This window comes from Haematobia irritans, chromosome 4 (assembly GCF_050003625.1).
Source record: "Haematobia irritans isolate KBUSLIRL chromosome 4, ASM5000362v1, whole genome shotgun sequence".
Taxonomy (NCBI): domain Eukaryota; kingdom Metazoa; phylum Arthropoda; class Insecta; order Diptera; family Muscidae; genus Haematobia; species Haematobia irritans.
In genome coordinates, this window is record NC_134400.1 from 131,678 (window position 1) to 152,892 (window position 21,215).

The 21,215-nt window shown below is 35.7% G+C and overlaps 1 protein-coding gene across 3 annotated transcripts in view; it reads right to left on the minus strand.

Moving 5' to 3' along the window:
- The window catches only part of Sox21b (SRY-box transcription factor sox21b), a 152,467-nt gene that overhangs the window by 26,663 nt on the left and 104,589 nt on the right, over positions 1-21,215 (minus strand). The window contains exon 1 of one of the 3 annotated variants that reach the window (XM_075305456.1): positions 9,408-10,237. The exons of the other annotated variants lie outside the window; for them this stretch is intronic. The gene's annotated coding sequence lies outside the window, so the exon portion shown is untranslated. Of the gene's footprint in view, positions 1-9,407; positions 10,238-21,215 lie in introns of those variants that run through there. 3 annotated transcript variants of the gene reach the window in all.

Sequence of the window (21,215 nt, forward strand, 5' to 3'; positions counted from 1 at the left end):
ATCAATGATTCAGCTTTCATCAATTACTTTTTTCTCTTTTGCGATTGATTTTGACACCACACTTCTCTTTTCTGAAGCATGCACTAATGAAGATGTTCAGGGACGAACATTTTTGGTTGCCATGTTTCTTATATTAAGGGTTGCCATGCTTTTTATAATAAAAATACGAACACGTTTAATACAAAGCCTCGAATAATTGTTCACCTGTTCAAACAGCTTGTTTTCTCTGCCTGTAGAAACACAAACTGATCAATGATTCAGCTTTCATCAATTACTTTTTTCTCTTTTGCGATTGATTTTGACATCACACTTCTCTTTTCTGAAGCATGCACTAATGAAGATGTCCAGGGACGAACCGAAATAATTTTGAATTCAGTGGGGAGCAGAAGCCACCTGGGAATCTTTAGCATAAACAAATGCCGTGTCGAAGAAAAGTAAATTTAAATCAATTAGATAATTGAAAAACAAATGAATTGGCTTCGCTAACATGTTATCATCATCGAGTTTATTGAGATTGCCTTGTATGAAGTGACGTCAATCGTGTGCAAATGTATTAAATATACCATAGAAATAATGTCACCACAAGCTGGAAGGATTTTATTTGGCCGTAATATGTGTGTTTCAAATATCCAACCCTACCCTAATCGCATAACAATGGACTGGTACTTCTAATCCCACTTAGGGTGAAGAGAAGAGATTTGGTCAGGGAAGAGATGGACTGGTCCATTTGTAAATTTATCCATCGCACAATATAGTCTTACAAAACGATGGCAATGATTCAATGACTGGACACATTCGAAATATTCATTGTGTACACATGTCGCCGGCATATGTTTGCTTAGTCCTCTTCCTTTGTCCCCCCCACAATGTTTTATTTACTATTCATGGGCCATCTCTTTAAGGGATGACCGACCTCTGGTGCTTGCCTATTGCCTTTGCCGATGAATTGCTAGTGTGGGAAGGGCAAATGGCTGAATGCAGTCGAGCCACTTCACTGGTCCTTGATCAAATGGTGGACGAGTAATGTTTAGTCAACTCCATTGTTGGATCCCTTAAAGCCCAATGTCGTTGACGTTGGTAATCGGTTAAATACAATTCTGTGATCGAAGGATTAAGTAAGGCAAGTGATTACAAGACACAGTTTACACATTTGTGGGTTAACTACTCACTCCTAATGGAAGGGGAATAGAGTTTTGAATACCATCAATTGTGAATTATTTTGGATGCTCTGAACACTTCTGTCATTAAAGTGACATCTCCCAACTAAGGCTTTTGAGAAAAGAAAACAAATGAATATTGATGGCGTGGAGTATAGAAGGACTATGTAAAAAAAAAGTAAATTACATCATCAAAAGATCAAAAGATTCGATAACCGAATTTCATTTTTTAATTTTCTTGAGAATTTGTGACTTCATCAACAAAATGAGCAGTATTTGTCTTGAAAAACTTTTTTGTTGAATATTGCATTCATTTGTTTCCATTTTCCTTCATTAGAATTTTTGAATGCTATCGGAAACAAGAACATTAGAGAAATATGTTACGAGTTATAAATATTTTGGAGCATTATAATTTGACGCTGATTAAAGTGACATTGTGCAAATTTCGTGAATTTCGCACGTAATCCATAGCCAACAAAACTCGGCAAGTAATTGAGGTGAAAATTCATTACCGAAAGCTCTTGCGCCATTACACCCAACAATACAAGATAATGTCTTACTGTCGTTGAATGCCTTGGGTATCAATCAAAATTTTGGGTACAACCACACTCAACAAAATACAACCACAATCACATTCCAAAGATTTGGTCCTTCCCTTAAGGATTTTGGTATTAATTCCGAGCCAAACATTCAGTTTCTTTAAAATAAAGACATTTTTTAGGGAGTTATGTGTCTTTAAATCTAGGCTTTACAAAATTAAAATTAGAATACACATCTGATCTATCGAATTTTGATTTTCTCTTTGCGATATATTAACAAAGTTTTTCATGTACAAATAAATTTCAGTTTAAACGTTCAAATTATAACAGATACTTCAAAGTAAAATATGTTTTCTTAATTTCAAAAAACCTTTAAACCTAAACATAAAGAAGAACATTTTTAAATAAAAGATTATAAACTTTTTTTTTAATTAAAATTTCTTTATTTTAAATAAATCCTTAATATTGTGTAAATTGGGTGACCGAAAATTTAGGTTGCATAATCCTTCATATTAGGCCAATATTTTTTCAGTGCATGTAGAAAATCCGCCTAGTAAACCACGTCGCATCTCCTGGTCTGGTTTCAAGCTCTGAGAGATTATGGTATTTGTAATTTTTGTTTGTTCGGAATTTTCGTATTTTTTAATTATATGTGCGACTTTAATTCATATTCAGTCTTTGAAAACTCGTGAATTCAGAAAGGGCAAGATATCGACAAATAGGGGGAGCAATTGATCCAACAAAGTCCAAAGTTTTTCATGTACAAATAAATTTCAGTTTAAACGTCCAAATTAACAGATACTTCAAAGTAAAATATGTTTTCTTAATTTCAAAAAACCTTTAAACCAGAAATGCAAAATCTTTAATAAAAGTCTTAACGTATATTTGAAGTTTTTTATCTTTAATCCAATGGTTCAATATATCAGTTAATTTTATAATTATTTCTTCAAATCAAAAATGTTTTTCTTTACTTTAAGGAAAAGTAGTCTTACTTCAAAGACACGCGACTTTGACAAAGATTCGTGTCCTAAGCATAATGAAGAACATTTTTAAATCAAAGATTATAAGCTTTATTTTAATTAAAATTTATTTATTTTAAATAAATCCTTAATATTGTGTAAATAGGGTAACCTACAAATTAGATCGCATAATCCATCATATTAGGTCTATATTTTTTTTTCAGTGCATGTAGAAAATACGCCTAGCAATCCACTTCGGATCTCCTGGCCTGGATTCAAGCTCTGGGATATTATGATATTTATAAGTTTTATTTGTTCGGAATTTTCGTATTTTTGTTTTAATTATATGTGCGACTATAATTCAGATTCAGTCTCGTGAATTCAGAAAGTGCAAGATGTCGCCAAATGGGGGGAGCAATTGATCCAACGAAGTTCATACAAAATAAGCTAATGGCTTAGGTCAAAACCATATGGCAAGACTTCATTTACGTCATCGTCTGAAATCGGGAGCACAAATCGAATTATGTTTTTAAATTACGAGGCACCAAGGTGAATGAATTTTGCTTCAATAAAAGCTCTCACTGATATCGCTTCCCATGAGATTTTGAGTTTTTAATCCTTATTAAATGCCAAATGCCCCCCATTCCAAAGTGATCCCATTGCATGATGGACATAAACGTGTGCAAGGCAATGTTCGTACATTGTTGAGAGATGCGAATTGCATTGTTTTTTTTTTGCAGAACTGTCACATCAGTAATCGTGATGGGGAGTGGAGGGTCCCATCAGAGCTTACAGTAGGGCACCCTACTGTTATCAAATGGTTTTACAAATTGTTCTTGCACCCATGTCCGTCGCTTTCACACTCGCACTCGGTGCATATTCTTTGGCTTGTCATGGAGAATTATGTAGGACATCGATGTTTGCTGCTCTTTCTCCGGTTATTATGAACCACGGCAAAAAAATCAATGTCCTCTCCAATGGATTAGCTATTACAAGTGGCCAAGGCAGTCACAATGATGCACTCAAGGCCCAACCAGGACCATCGTGTGGGAATATCAAAGAACATATTTGCACGGAGTCCATAGATGCTGGTTCCATGCTGTCTACCAATGAACTAACCGTCGCAGTGAATCTGTATCTGTAGCCGTCACATTCATTCGACATATAAACCTAATAGCAACCACACACTCACACTTCCATTCGCATTAACTAGCGATCGCTGGATGTTGCCAACAACATCTCACAGCCACAGTAGATGGTTTTGGTAATCCACTGTCGCAAGGAAAGGTTGGGGCGAGACTGGAGCAAAAGCTGTGCGTTAATAGATATCATCGTGAAAATTTATAACTTCACAGCTAAATTACATTCAGATGCAAATGCAGCGCTCCATCGCAGGAACAACAGCTTGAGAGACTAATCTTTAAGCAGGTCTGACAATGAGACAAGAAAAGAAGCACATTCTTGTGGCCACAGTAGGAGCAAATTGCCTCAAGTCACTTGACACATGAACAAATATTTTCTGTATAAATGTGCTTGGTTTGAATGAAAAGATCCAGACACAAAGGCAACAAAAGCTGCTGGTCTCTAGCTCAGTTTGGGACTGACAAACAAGAATTATGATCGGCTTAGCCACATGCTGAGCCGCTTATTCGTGTTTCATTAAGCAGCCCAAAAGGCACTTACAGGCACAGGCTGGCTGAGCGTTGCGATATAATGTGAAATCCACGTCGCTGTGTCTGCTGCAGTTGAAGAGTCTGTGGACTCTGTCAATGCAAAGAAGGATGATGTAGCTCCATCCATCCACCGCTCATCGTATCGAATGGTTCGGTTAATCGTTGACCGTGTCTTTCTTAAATTAAATCGCCATATGAATTCATTTTCGCGCTCCTTTGTGTCAAATACCTCCTAATGTTTTTATAGGATAATTCGTGTGTTTCCACACTCGTTAGCACAGATATTCATGCTGGAACAATGTTTTAGCTGCCTGCAATTGCGACGAATGCTTGAGATAACTGGCGAAAGGGAAATTCTGGACAATATTTTTGAAACTCATCCAAGAAGTAGGTATTCTTACAATACCTACTCCGTTCTCTCTCAAAATCCCAATTTTTCATATCCAAATGAAGTGGTTGCGTTGCCATGGGCAACCCTTCCTACATCAGAAAATAGACATTAAACTTCTGGAAATATGATTGTATTGTTAAGATCCGTCTTAAAAGAATATGACTTGAATATATATCGTTACACTTTCGCTTCGTGAGTTCTCACAAATGTTTTTCTTAAAATCCCTATAGATTACTCATGTATATATGAATCGGAAAGGTTACACGTTCGATTTCTCAAGAACAGGTGAGTTTTGAAGGTTTCCGCCAGAGAATTTGTTAAACTATTAGACTTACTTAAATCTTAACTTGCAGACCGATATCTGAAGACGTAGATTCCTTCATTCAGTTCAGTGAGTGTATTACCACATTGAATTCCCTATTCTGTTCAAGCTTAAGTCTGTCCACACAGTACTACATTTCATCCCTTGGCCGTATTCGCCATTGTCAGCTGCAACACCTGTATGCACTAAGTATGGACGTATATGAATGTTTTAAGGGTTGATGTTAGAAAAGAATGTCCCTTTATTCAAATGCCTTAATATTGTTATGGTAACAAATACAAATTGATACAAGCGCGAATGTAGAAATGGAGAAACATGTCTAAAAATTGATCTTTGTTGGAACGAAATTTATTTCAAATGACGAAAAATAATAGAGATGACGCTATAACGGAAGTAGTCATTGCCCTCATGAAAATAAGTGCACTACCAAATTTCTTTGTAAATGGTTTTCAATAAGAGGTGTTAGTTTAATACACGGAGAAATGTGTCGTTTTTAAGATACATAACCAGGTATTTATTTGGTAATAAAGTAATAGTAATAAAGATGATTGCATAAACAACTCGCAAAATCACTGTCCTAAGCGCCAAAGGCCTCACCGGATAGAGGATAGAAAGGCTTCTCAATAAAACTCTTGGGTCTCTCCTGAGTTGTATATTTTACAATATAGTCTCGAGAGAGAGAGGGTGAATGAAAAACTTGTATTTTGAAAATAATAAAGTTAGCTCCAAAAACATGTCAGTTTTATAGCGTGAACATCCATAATTATAAATATATTCTCACTGAATATAACCTTTTCAAAATACATGTCGGGACCAGAAATGAAACCGCCGACCAGTTTTTGCCAGTCGACGCCGCCGACAAATATGTGGACTCCTTCCGACTCAAATATAGCCGCCAATTAAGAAAAAATGATTTAAATCAGAAAAATGTATTAATAAATGTCGCCTTTTTCCAAAATTTTAAATCTTCAACCCACAATCAATCAATATCAATATCACTGTCCTAAGCGCCAAAGGCCTCACCGGATAGAGGATAGAAAGGATTCTCAACAAAACTCTTGGGTCTCTCCTAAGTTGTATATTTTACAATATAATCTCGAGAGAGAGAGGGTGAATGAAAAACTTGTATTTTGAAAATAATAAAGTTAGCTCCAAAAACATGTTAGTTTTATAGCGTGAACATCCGTAATTTTAAATATATTCCCACTGAATATAATCTTTTCAAAATACATGTCGCGACCAGAAATGAAACCGCCGAGTCGCACCGCCGACCAGTTTTTGCCAGTCGACGCCGCCGACGAATATGTCGACTCAAATATAACCGCCAATTAAAATAAAAATGATTTAAATCAGAAAAATGTATTAATAAATGTCGTTTTTTTTCCTAAGCGCCAAAGGCCTCACCGGATAGAGGATAGAAAGGATTCTCAACAAAACTCTTGGGTCTCTCCTAAGTTGTATATTTTACAATATAATCTCGAGAGAGAGAGGGTGAATGAAAAACTTGTATTTTGAAAATAATAAAGTTAGCTCCAAAAACATGTTAGTTTTATAGCGTGAACATCCGTAATTTTAAATATATTCCCACTGAATATAATCTTTTCAAAATACATGTCGCGACCAGAAATGAAACCGCCGAGTCGCACCGCCGACCAGTTTTTGCCAGTCGACGCCGCCGACGAATATGTCGACTCCTTTCGACTCAAATATAACCGCCAATTAAAATAAAAATGATTTAAATCAGAAAAATGTATTAATAAATGTCGTTTTTTTCCAAAATTTTAAATCTTCCACCCACAATCAATCAATATCAAACCGCTATAATATTATAGAAAAATTTAGCACAGAAAATTTTAATGAAATGTACTTTTGATTGTAAGATTGTTGGTACAACTAATCTTATTATCATTCGAATAACTTCAAATTTATGTTATAATGGATAATTGTCCGCCGTCAAGTCGCCGCTGCCGGAGGCAAATATTTAGTATCGCCGACAAAAATGGGTCGGCTTCATTCTCTGGTCGGGACGATAAACTTACTATAAAGTTTCTTTCCTTTTATATTCATTTGAACAGAAGTATCACAGATAAAAATATTGCACACATATAAATTTGCTAGTTTTGTAGCAAACATCAATCGCATCAGTAAACATGTATATTCTACATGGATCAGAATATAAACATTTTTGCTATGGTGCTAATATTTCTTATAAAATTTAAAACTATAAAAAACATAAAATTCAGAAAAATGCATCAAATCTTTATTTAAATCGATAGTATGGTCCATATAATTAAATGTTTGAAAACTATTTCATGCAAATGTTGACAAATTTTAGCATATCTTTCCAACATTTCGGCCGGTATCTCATGATTAAATGTTTCAATGTTGTCTTCCAATACGTCAATTGAAGCGGGTTTGTCCGTATAGGTTAGGTTACGTTAGGTGGAAGCCCGAAGTATCAGGCTCACTTAGACTATTCAGTCTATTGTGATACCACTTTGGTGAACTTCTCTCTTATCACTGAGTGCTGCCCGATTCCATGTTAAGTTCAATGACAAGGGACCTCCTTTTTATAGCCGAGTCCGAACGGCGTTCCACATTGCAGTGAAACCACTTAGAGAAGCTTTGAAACCCTCAGAAATGTCACCAGCATTACTGAGGTGGGATAATCCACCGCTGAAAAACATTTTGGTGTTCGGTAGAAGCAGGAATCGAACACACGACCTTGTGCATGCAAGGCGGGCATGCTAACCATTGCACCACGGGCTTGTCCGTATAGAAATGAGTCCCAAAAAACTAGTCTAAGATGTTAAATCACACGATCTTAAGGTGAAAAAATGTTCATGAATAAATGCTTTAATGTTTTCTTCCAATGCGTTAATTGAAGCGGGCTTGTCTGTATAAAAATGAGCTTTAACATAGCCCCAACAAAATAATCTAAGACGTTAAATCACACGATCTTAACGTGAAATAAAATGTTCACCGAACCGGCCTCTCAAAAACTCCATGTGGCATGTGGCCGTCCTGTTGAAACCACATGTCAAGCTCTTGCATTTTTGGTAAAAAAAAAAACAAATTGGTTATCATCTCACGGTAGGCTTATCATTCACAGTTACGTTACGTTTCGCATCATCTTTGAAGAAGTACGGTTCAATGATGCCATCAGCCCATAAAGCCACCAGCTATGGCTTTTGGATCATATGAGAAAATCTTGTAACGTATTGCAAGGGATGTGGGATAACATACTCCTGAAGGAGATTGTAAGGTTAACGAAGACAAATTTGAACATTTGGAGACTAAATTAGCATGAGATCTAAATTCTGCCGATTTTTATCGCATTAATCGAATGCGCACGACAAGTTAACTCTAAAAAATGTTACTTTCAGTTTAAGGCAATTTAGACGATACTGCATTTCAAATTTCAGGAACATAGTCTTTGCACAGAAAGTAGAAATGTCTTTGACCTTACAAATGCCTAATTTGTTTCAAATCGGATAGGATCAGATTTACAAATAGCTCTTATATATATATGTACACAGTCTTACACAAGTTTACATACAGTTTAAGAAATTGTATTTTCTTTAATTATTAAAATATAATAGAATATGCATATATATGCTTTAGATTTTGTAAATTAATTTGAAAAACAAAGTATTTGTCAATTTTCAAGAAGATGTTTTTAGTCTGGATTATAAACAACAACAAGAAACATGTTTAGTTATAAGGTAAAAACCTCAAGGGTATGTAAACTTATGTGAGACTGTGTACTACCGATTCTGGCAAATATGGCAACAAACCCACTCGTATCCTTATCGAATCGCTACAACCAAGTGATAATAATAAAACAAACGCGGTAAAATTATATTTACCTCGAATACATATCCTCACCGAATAAATAAACGTGGGTAAAAACATGAGTACAATTCGATTCATATTTATTATTTTATTTTTTTTATTGTGTTCGGGGCAATTTCACGTTGTTCGTCAGTTTATGTATTTTTAATTAAAGGCAGGCTTTCCCGGTTTTAATCCATCGCCTTGAAGTTTAGCACAAATCAATTCTTTTCGTTGCTACCATATTGTCTCTATATGTGTAATTTCTGATGTATAATGGGGTTCCATTTACCTCTTTTGGTCGATATGCACCTACTTGACTACCGAAGACGAGTATGCAATTTTATCAAAATCGGTTCATATATATCTTCCGCTTTTTGTTACTTGACGAATTTTGCCGAGTTTATTGATCGTTGCTCTTAGCAAATTTTAACGATTTTGGAATGGGACCATAGTGTTTGTGATGTAGGGTATAATATAGTCAACATTCAATGCTGTATAGTGGATTCAAAATGATTATTTAGATACTTACTTTGGAAAGAGTGACATTGCCGGAATAGGGAAGCCACAATGCAATGCTCTACTAACTAATGTGTATCTATGTCAAGTATGAAAATATATTCCGGAGATTACATCTATAAGAGATCTCAATTGAATGAATGATGTTCGATACCACTTTTAGTGGGGTACACATAGATGTACGCATATGTTATATGTCGATGTATATTTTGAGATATATCCAAATAAACAAATTTTTTTTTCCTCAATTTTCACATTATTGGGAATAATAGACTTGCATTTTTCGTAATGATCGTTGTATTTTGCATTAGTTTTGAAATTCACCAATCACTTCAAAATTAACTCCACGTTAGACGCATGCCGTCGGAGATTTGAACTTTCGAGTCTTGAATGCTAGCGCGATAATCTAGTTGGGGAAAGAGGGGTATAGCGTAGACATTCTTTTCGGTTTATTTAGAACAATTGAGTGATATTATCGGAATGGTCTTGGGCCGATTACAATTAAATGGAATTATTGGTGTTGGTCAGGCATTAGATTAGATTGTATCTATAACAATAAACACTTTTCTAGGAGAGGGGGGAACCACGGTTTTAGATCACAGTCCCGAATTAAGCGATCAAAATGGATATTGCGTCTATACGCGCGCGATTTCTGACGATACTAAGAAAGTATGCAAACTTGACTAAAACTGTAAACAACTCTGCATACTCGCGGATATGCGAGTGTGTATTTGTCTTTGTGGCCATAGCCATGGGGTTTGGTCTTTGGCCATATTCGTATCGATGAAACATAGCATACAATCGCACACCAAGGCGACTGCACAACGATGGGGCTCCACAGTCAACTGCGTGGAGACGAGACGATGATCTCTGTAAAAGTAGCCCAGAACGAAGCGAAACGCAAGTATGGAAATCGAGAACCCAAATGGGATTAAGCCACACATTGCAGAGGAGCATACAAATACAGCAAGTTTAGTTTTGGACATTTCTCGGAGACATCCACTGCTCTCAAGGACAGTACGACACAGCTGCTTCGTGCACATGAGCACATGTTCACAATAGCAAGTATCTAATACAACGATACATGGTTTGTATGCAGCCAGAGCATCTGTTTCACTTGCTGGCCAACTTGTTTTTACCCCAGTCCGAGCATATCCTACACACATAGCTTATACGAAGCAGGTTGGTTGTGCTCCCATCGGTGGAATGTGGATGAAACACTACAAGTCTGAGTGAAACAACTATACTACCACGACTTGCGATTGGCTGTCTCTGAAGAGCTGTGGGCGTTGCTTGAACATTGACACGATGGCTGTTGCACTATTCAGCATATGACCCCCCACTGTCGAAAGACCAACACACACACAGAAATCCATCTTAGTTTCAAACGACAAAGGCTAAGGCTCGATATTCAGAGGGAGACATCTGTGTGTGAAGCAGGCAGGCAGACAGACAATTCGACAAGACGACAGAGCGCATGTTGCCTATTTGTCAATTTGAACTCGGCTAATGTTCCACTACAATGAGATTTGTCCGTAAAAAGTGCCATAACAATATCCAAAGAGCTGTGCACTGCTTTCGTAATGAGACTACCATACAGGTCAATCACACCCATGGCTATGTGTGAGGGGTGTTCGCAGGACTTTGCAATATTGATTTTTAAGTTAACTACTATCGGGAGCAGCGGACATCGTCATATACCTGTTCTGCCCCATCTCTTCAGAGCGTACATAAGCACATCAAATACTCTCTCCCACGCTATGCACCCGCACAAACATTACATAATAGATACTTTAAGGCACGTACCAATATAAAATGAGCATATTTGGATTGTCAATGGGACAGGTGGAATATGAGATTATGGGGATACACCACCACACAAATACTTCGATATCGCAAAACAACATTACACATGTGATCCGTCAACCTATCCATTGTTATAGCTTCACAGGAACCTCAATCGAACTTGAAAGGCGTTCAACCTGAAAGACACTGTTCGCGTTTGTTTCAAATCCAACCATCCATGTATTGCATAGATGGATCAAATTATTAAGGTCTACTCCATACCCTGCTCATAACCACAGATTTCGTTGACCCCATCCCATCTAATATTTACACCGATTCACAGTACTATGCACATGTAATAATGCCATCCACAATGGCCAAATACCTCGGATTTACATTAAGACTTTCTGTTGACAAAAGAACCAGCAGGAAATCGAGGCGAAACAAAAGCAACATAATTTACACCTCTCCCACAGAAGATAATAGGTTATGGAAAACAGATCCAGCCATATAAATCAATGATCCAATGGAGCAATAGGAGTGTGGGTGTAAAATCACAGTCAAGGACTTCAATTCGATTCAATGGAGCTGTTTGTTTCTGCACGCTCACAAAAAATCGCTTCTGTAACATATACTCCCAAACATATTTTGCTTCAAGCATATACATTTTTGGGTATTGCCCAAACATTTATATGTTTGATCTCTTCCAATATATAATATGTTTGAAAGCATATTGGTCTAAACAATATATGTTTGGGTAGTCTAAGTTCCAAACATTTTGTATTTTTGCATCCAAATTCAATAATGTTGTCTTCCAAAAAACAATATGTTATTATGTGAACATATAATATGTTTGGAAGCATTTTGCACCCAAAAATATTATATGCTTAAAAAAAAATTCTCCCAAACAATATTGTGCTCAAAATTTTATTTATTTATATATTTACAATCATAATGAATTATGAAAATAAACAGGTAATATAGGTGCTAACAACATAGGTTTTCGACCTGAATGCTCAAAATTTTGTTTCTGCCTAATTGTATATTCCCCCACATCTTTCTCACTTCCACGAGATTTTTTAGTTCTTAGCACTTTTTTCTGTGATACAAACATTGTAGAAGAAATTATTCAATTTTATGATTTTTTTATTTTAATTTTACCTTTTGCCGGACGGGGATTCGAACAGCGGACCACTCAGTTTGTAAGGATCAAAGAAGTAGCAGATCAATTGCCCAAGGAAAAATAAAATGTTAATTTTGTAATAACAAGCAACAACCACCAACTTAATTCAATATCGCTCCCTGTTAAATAGCGCTCCAAGCTACTAAACACATATATGTTTATAGGCTATTTCTAAATTAATATATGTTTGCATCCAAGCATATTATATTTACAAACATTTTATGTCCCAAACATAATATGTTCTAACATATTAACATATATGTCCCAAACATGTTATGCTAGTTTATGAACATTATATGCTTGCACTCAAAAATATTGTGTTTAAAAATTTGTATTCCAAACATATAATGTTTATAGCCAAACATATGAAAAACAGTCTTTTTCATCCGTGTGTGCGAAAGTGAAACGCTTTCTCGACGTTAGCTTTCTATCTGATGCTGCATGACGTTCCTGAATTTCCTACTGGCAGAAAACTTGTAGGCAATTGTAATTATCTGCTATATAGACGAAAACCAAACATGGCAAGAAGTATGGGAGACCGTTTCCCTAGCATAACAATTGGACAATTATTACCCAAAATTCCTTTATATTGAATAGTGAGTATTAATTGGGAATGAAAATCGTCATAACTATCGATAGATTCGTTTCTAAAATCAGCATTCGGAAGTGGAACAAGGTAAATCGTGTTTTTCGAGTTGTTTAAAGTAGTTTTTTCGCTTTTAAGCCTCCAAAAATAAAACTTGTTGTCAAAGGTGGCAGATCAACCACTTGTCCTCCCTATTTGGAAATGTTAGGGTTATATTCCGATGGACAAAACAGTACACTGGTATCGATTACGTACAAAAATTACCATAAATATATTAATGTCATATATTTTCCCAATTTATTGGAATGGATTTCCTTTGTAATGTTCAAATATTGATGACGGTTCTTCGCGCTTTATGAAAATTATGTTTCTAGTCATGTATTGCTGTTCTTTTCTTCTTGAAGACTGAGGACAGGACTTGACCAGCACCATAGTCTTCCTGTATGTGTATCAATTACAAGACATTATTGATAAATTGGTATGCAAAGCGAAGCATGCATTTCAAAAACTGGACCATTATTTAACAATGTTCATAATTTTTTGTCACGCAAGTTCTTTAAATTCGGTGTACGAATTAGAAAAATCAAATCAAACGTGTCGTTTATTTAGTATAATGAATGGACAAAGGGAATGTTCGAATTCAGATATTGGTATTTCATTCTTTTCCCATTTTATTGACATTCTTAAAGAACGCCTTCGGTAAAAGAATTGTTTATCTACAATCATATTTTGATGCAAGTTTTAACTGAAAAGTCTTTTGAGCAAATCTAATTTAACCACAACAAGAAAAAGTTTTTTTTTTTCAAATCAATCAAAATGTCTGATTATGATTTCGCCAGGAGATGGGCACATTGCCATTCACTTCCCATCTATTCGCTGCTAGGACAAGAGGGGGCATTCTATAGCTCATTTGAATAATCAACGTCTTTTTCAAATCCCTGGTTGATTTTCTTTGTCATGTCGTAGTCAGTAAAAGATGTAGGGGCGAACATACAATGGTTTCCCAGTTTCATAGCCAAAAACATTTTTTGCGCAACTGCGATTACACACCACGAACTGAGTTGGGAAAAGAAGAATTGGAAAACGACGAAAGTAATCCCCAAGACAAAAGGAAATTGTTCTTTTCAGACTTTGTCTTGACATCGTGGATTGCCGCCACAATGCAGTTCAATGAGAAAAGTGTCGTATAATGATCGAATATGAAAAGGTAATTCGAAAAATTTGAATAGGACTCGATTTTTAGTCCGCAATTAAATTTCAAAATACTCTTCCTTTACATTGGCCTACGATTCTATTTTGATTGTCGTCAAGGAGTCGATATGACAGCACGGCATGTTTATTAAATATTCGTCATATTCATTTGCCCGCATCTCTAAATCAGAATCAGTATTGTCCCAAGCAATTGAAATCATATGTGGTTGTGTTCCAATTACAGCAAACACAAATCGATAAGAAATGCCAAGAAGATGATTTCGTTTTGAGATGAATAAGGGTAGACAAGAGATTCCCAAGAAAAACAGTCTGCAAAACATTCTGTACTTGATGCGCTCTTCCTAGCCCATTCGTATCGAGTATTAGGCAAAGATGTCATTCTTACAATGAAATCGGATACTTTGGAATACTTTTGCGAATGAATGTAGATGCATGCGTATGTGTGCTGCATTGACATATCCGATGGAATGTCACTTGAATCCTCAGAAATGGCATTGGTCCTCCTCAAGCATTCGCAAACAATGCAAATGTAGCAAACAATTATAATAACAACATATGCACATTCCCATTCAGTGATGTTGCCATTCAAGCTCTTTTGTGGGCATATGGCGAAATCCTTGGCAAGGACAATCAATCCGGCTATGCGGAGAGTGCTAGGAAGATTCCAAAAAGGAGATTACACATGGGGACAGCATAAGAACACGCAAATCGATATGGAACACTTAAAGACCTTTATCTATATCGATTGAGGTGCATGTGATATTTGTCAATGACTGAAAATGGGACAGTATAGAATCCATAGACAATGAAATACTATAATCCGGCATTCAAGCGAAAATGCCAAGTCAACAATACAACTATTGACCATTTGTATTAGATTCATGAGATTCAACAATTGCCGCTTTGTGTTTTTTATCTGAAAACTGTTCATGTCATAGGCAATTCGATATTACTTTTGGATAAGATGTAATCTTTCATATGTTTCGCAAAAAAAAGTATCAGCATATCTCAACCATCTTTAATTTGATATGTATTCTGGATTTGTTAAAAATTTTGATATTTAAGTTTTTTGTTTGTTTTTGCGTTAAAAATTTATGAAGCCGTTTAACTACTCCATTCCATGTTTAGCCGAGTCCGAACGGCGTTTCACATTACAGTGAGAAGTTTTGAAACACTCCGAAATGCTACCATCATTACTGAGAGGGGACCTTTATATACCTTTTATATACAAAACAGGCATGCTAATCATTGCATTACAATTTACTTTCACCAACCTATATAAATATTTCATTTTTCCAAAAATATGTTAATATTTTAACTTTGGCAACGGAAAAATTAAGCGTTTGTACAGTCATAATATGGAAAATAATGCAAGCGAAAGTTTAAACCACAACATGTCCTGAACTAAGCTCCTTTTGAAAAATAAAATCCTCCGCCATAAATAAGGACAATCCAGTTCCGTGTATTTATATTCTTTAACTATTACTGTTCGACGATTTTCTATAATTCTTGAAAGAAAAGGAAAACATACTTTCGTCCGGAACGAAGGTTAGGTTAGGTATAGTAGCAGCCCGATATTTCAGGCTCACTTAGACTATTCAGTCCAGTGGTGAACTTCTCTCTTACCAATGAGTGCTGCCCAATTCTATGTTAAGGTCAATGACAAGGGACATCCTTTTTATAGACGAGTCCGCACGGCGTTCCACATTGCAGTGAAACCACTTAGAGAAGCTTTGAAACCCTCAGAAATGTCACCAGCATTACTGAGGTGGGATAATCCACCGCTGTAAAACTATTTGGTGTTTGGTCGAAACTGGGTTCGAACCCACGACTCCCTTCCTCCGGAACGAAAGTTTAGACAAACGAAATTCCCCTATTTTCTTTTAGAGTAAATAACCCCTAATTTATGACAAGTATATACGGCCGTAAGTTCGGCCAGGTCGAAGCTTATGTACCCTCCACCATGGATTGCGTAGAAACTTCTACTGAAGACTGTCATCCACAATCGAATTACTTGGACTGCAGTAACACTTGCCGATGGCAAGGTATCTTAAAACTTCCTAACACCGTAATATATACCACATAGTCCATACGTGGTATATATTAAACTAAAAAAGGCCGATTAAATACGTATATAATTAAAAAAAAATTTGACAACATTTTCTATAGAAGTAAAATTTGGAAAAAATTTTCTATAGAAATAAAATTTGGATAAAATTTTCTATAGAAATAAAATTTTGACAAAATGTTTGACAACATTTTGTTATAGAAGTAAAATTTGGAAAAAAGTTTCTATAGAAATAAAATTTGGATAAAATTTTCTATAGAAATAAAATTCTGACAAAATTTTCTATAGAAATAAAATTTTGACAAAATGTTCTATAGAAATAAAATTTTGACAAAATTTTCTATAGAAATAAAATTTTGACAAAATTTTCTATAGAAATAACATTTTTTTTTTTTTTTTTTTTTTTTAATTCTGTTTATTTGCAATCTATTTTTCTACAAAACATTAAGCAAATTTTTTGTTACATATCTTAAACTGAATTGTTTAGGCTCCATTGAACCTAACAATATATTCTTTAAAATATCTAATATTTACATGACATTGATAGTTAAGCTTTACTTAAATAAAAGGGAGTTCAAGAACATGTCGCCTTTTTAGTCTTCTTACTTCATCGGTATCATCTAACAAATTAATTGCTAATACATTAGAGTGATAACTTAATCTATTCAGATAATTACTACTAAACTTTTTAATTTCGTCTTTAACAAGAGGAATGTTGAGATCTTTGTGAATGTTGTTGTTGTTGACAAACCAGGGAGAGCCAGTAATAAGCCTCAAAGTTTTTGATTGGTATCTTTGAAGAATTTCTATGTTGGAATTGCTGGCAGTACCCCATAATTGAATTCCGTAGGTCCATATTGGTTTTAAAATTGTTTTATAGAGCAGAACTTTGTTATTTAAACTTAGTGTAGATCTCTGACCTAACAACCAATGCATTCTTTTTGTTTTAATGTTTAGATGCTGCCTTTTCATTCGAATGTGCTCATTCCAAGTTAGTCTTTTATCCAAGTGAAGTCCAAGATATTTTACAGAGTATGCTGACTCTATTACTGTTCCATTCAATACAGGTGGAGGACATTCCTTTCTTCGAAGACTAAATGAAACATGGCCAGATTTTTCGGCATTAACCTTAATATTCCACTTTTTGTACCATTCTTGCATTGTATTTAATTGGTTTTGGATTTTTTTTTAGTAGCCTTTTTGTGACATTTATTAGTCGCCAATATTGCTGTGTCATCTGCGTACGTTGCTAATGTTACCTCATCCATTACAGGCATGTCAGCTGTGAAAATTGTATAAAGCACAGGCCCAAGCACACTGCCTTGAGGAACTCCAGCTTTAATTTTTCCAATTTCTGAATCAATATCATTGATGCTAACAAAGAATGTTCTCTCATGTAAATATGACTTTAAAAGCAGATAAAATGGTGAGGGTAACAAATGCTTAAGTTTGTACAGCAATCCTTGAGAAAATTTTTCTCTAGAATAAAATTTTTTTACAGAAATAAAAAGAAATAACATTTTGACAATGTTTTCTATAAAAATAAAATTTTGGTAGATTATTTTTGGCTCGAGTGGCAACCATGATTATGAACCGATAAGGACCAATTTTTGTGTGATTGGGGATCGCCTATATATAACTGTAGACCAATATGGACCAATTTTGGCATGGTTATTAGCGGCCTTATACTAACACCACGTTACAAATTTCAACCGGATCGGATGAATTTTGCTCCTTTAAGAGGCTCCGGAGATCAAATCTGGGGAACGGTTTATATGGGGCCTATATATAATTATGGGCCGATGTGGACCAATTTTTGCATGGTCATTAGAAAACATATACCAACACCTTGTACGAAATTTCAGCCGGATCGGATGAAATTTGCTTCTCTTAGAGCAATCGCAAACCAAATTTAAGGGTCCGCTTATATGGGCGCTATACGTAAAAGTGGACCGATATGGCCCATTTTCAATACCATCCGACCTACATCAATAACAACTACTTGTGCCAAGTTTCAAGTCGATAGCTTGTTTCGTTCGGAAGTTAGCGTGTATAACACATCGAAGTATCGATTTCCGACTATATAAAGTATATATATTCTTGATCAGGGAGAAATTCTAAGACGATATAAGCCTGTCTGTCTGTTGTAATCACGCTACAGCCTTCAATAATGGCGCTATCGTCCTGAAATTTGAGATGAGCTATATCGGTCCAAGTTTTGATATAGTCCCCATATAAACCGACTTCCCGATTTGGGGTCTTGGGCTTATAAAAACCGTTTTTATCCAATTTGCCTGAAATTGGAAATCTAGAGGTATTTTGAGACCATAAAGAGGTGTGTCGAAAATGGTCAGTATCGGTCCATGTTTTGGTATAGCCCCCATATAGGCCGATCTCCCGATTTTGCTTCTTGGGCGTCTAGAAACTGTATTTTCTATCCGATTTGCCTGAAATTGAAAATCTATAGGTCTTTTAGGATCATAAATTGGTGTGTCGAAAATGGTCCGTATCGGTCCATGTTTTGGTATAGCCCCGATATAGACCGGTCTCCCGATTTTTATTCTTGGGCTTCTATAAACTGTATTTATTACCCGATTTGCCCGAAATTGGAAATCTAGAGGTATTTTGGGACCACAAATAGGTGTGCCGAAATTGAAGTGTATTGGTACATTTTTTGGTATAACCCCCATATAGACCGATCTCCCGATGTTACTTCTTGGGCGTCTAGAGAATATATTTTCTAGCCGATTTGCTTGAAATTGAAAATCTAGAGGTATTTTTAGATCACAAATAGGTGTGTCGCAAATGGTACCTATCGGTTCATGTTTTGGTATAACCCCCATATAGACATATCTCCCGTCTTTATTCCTGGGGCTTCTAGAATACGTAGTTTTTATCCAATTTGCCGGAAATTAGAAATCTAGAGGTATTTTAAAACCATAAAGAGGTGTGTCGATAATGGTCCGTATCGGTCCATGTTTTGGTATAGCCCCTATATAGACTGATCTCCCAATTTTATTTCTTGGCCTTCTAGAATTCGTAGTTTGCATCCAATTCGTTTGAAAGTGGAATTCTAGAGGTATTTGAGGAACATTAAGAGGTGGTGAGTATTGGTCCATGTTTTGGTATAGCACCCATATAGACCTAGGTTAGGTGGCAGCCCGATATTTCAGGCTCACTTAGACTATTCAGTCCATTGTGATACCATATTGGTGAACTTCTCTCTTATCACTGAGTGCTGCCCGATTCCATGTTTAGCTCAATGACAAAGGAGCTCATTTTTATAGCCGAGTCCGAACCGCGTTCCACATTGCAGTGAAACCACTTAGAGAAGCTTTGAAACCCTCAGAAATGTCACCAGCATTACTGAGGTGGAATAATCAACCTTTGAAAAACTTTTTGGTGTTCGGTCGAAGCAGGAATCGAACCCACAACCTTGTGTATGCAAGGCGGGCATGGTAACCATTGCACCACGGTGGCTCCCATATAGACCTAACTCCCGAATTTATTTCTAGGACTTCTGGAATCCGGCTGACCACAAATAGGTCAGCTGAATATGGTGTGTGTCGACCCATGTTTTAGTATAGCCTCCACATAGACCGATCTCCAGATTTAACTCCTTGGACTTCTAGAAACCTTAGTTTTTATCCAATTTGCACAAAAATGTAAATATACGAGGGCAGTTCGGAAAGTTCTTAGCCTAGCACAAAAAGCGCGGTATAAACAGAAAAAAGTTAAGTGTTTTGGAAACTTCCATCTCTGTTATGAACACATGTTAAATTTTGTTTCGATCTGGCAACTCCTTCATATATGAACAGGTGTTCAAAAAAGACGCATTCGCAGTTTTTTACAATGGAAAAATTAGAAATGCGAGCTGCCATTAAATATTTACATAAAAAAGGTTTATCGGGACAAGAAATTCATAATGATATGTGAATGTGTTAGGTGAAAATGCTCCTTCATATGCAACAGTAAAAAATTGGGTTGCTGAATTTAAACGTGGTCGTACAAGCATTGAAGATGAACTTGCTCCCAAATATAAAAAAAAATTCCTTGCTGGCAAATGTGTTACCTCAAATGAAGATACAATTACAGTTGTAAAGCACCATTTTGAAGACCTTGAAGAAAACTATTTTAATCAAGGGATAGAATTGCTAGAAAAGCGTTGGACTACGTGTATTGAAGTTTCAGGAGATTATATTGAAAAATAAAAATATTTTTGAAAAACTAACTATTCTCTTTCATTGATAGGCTAAGAAGTTTCCGAACCGCCCTCGTACTGGAATTTTAGACCCTCAAAAATCTGTATCGCATTTATTTTTACCGGTCCGTTTGGTAAGGCATCGAAAACTATTTTAATCAAGGGATAGAATTGCTAGAAAAGCGTTGGACTAAGTGTATTGAAGTTTCAGGAGATTATATTGAAAAATAAAAATATTTTTGAAAAACTAACTATTCTCTTTCATTGATAGGCTAAGAAGTTTCCGAACCGCCCTCGTACTGGAATTTTAGACCCTCAAAAATCTGTATCGCATTTATTTTTACCGGTCCGTTTGGTAAGGCATCGATATAGACCGATTTAAACTCTTGAGGGTACACCCAAAGAAAAAAATATTTTCCTCCGGAATGAAATTTTACATACACAAAAATGCCCTTTCGTATAAAGTTTTTTTCGTTTAGAGCAAACTAATCCGAATTTTTGATAAGCGATTTAACGATTGTCTCTAATATTTGTGTCAAAAGAAAACTATGATTGTCTAAAATTTCGTTCCTCAGAAAAGAAAACACTTCTTTCAGGGTATAACAGGCGCACTGATCATGAAAATTGCTTGAAACTGAAAGTAAAATGTCCAGATTTTACTCATCGTATTCATTTAAATAATGGCGGAAAAAATCTACAGATTTAAGATTTCAAATCAAACCGTTATTTCATCATAAACACGATATGTTTATGATTTCTCTAAAATTCAAACAAAATTGGTTCTCA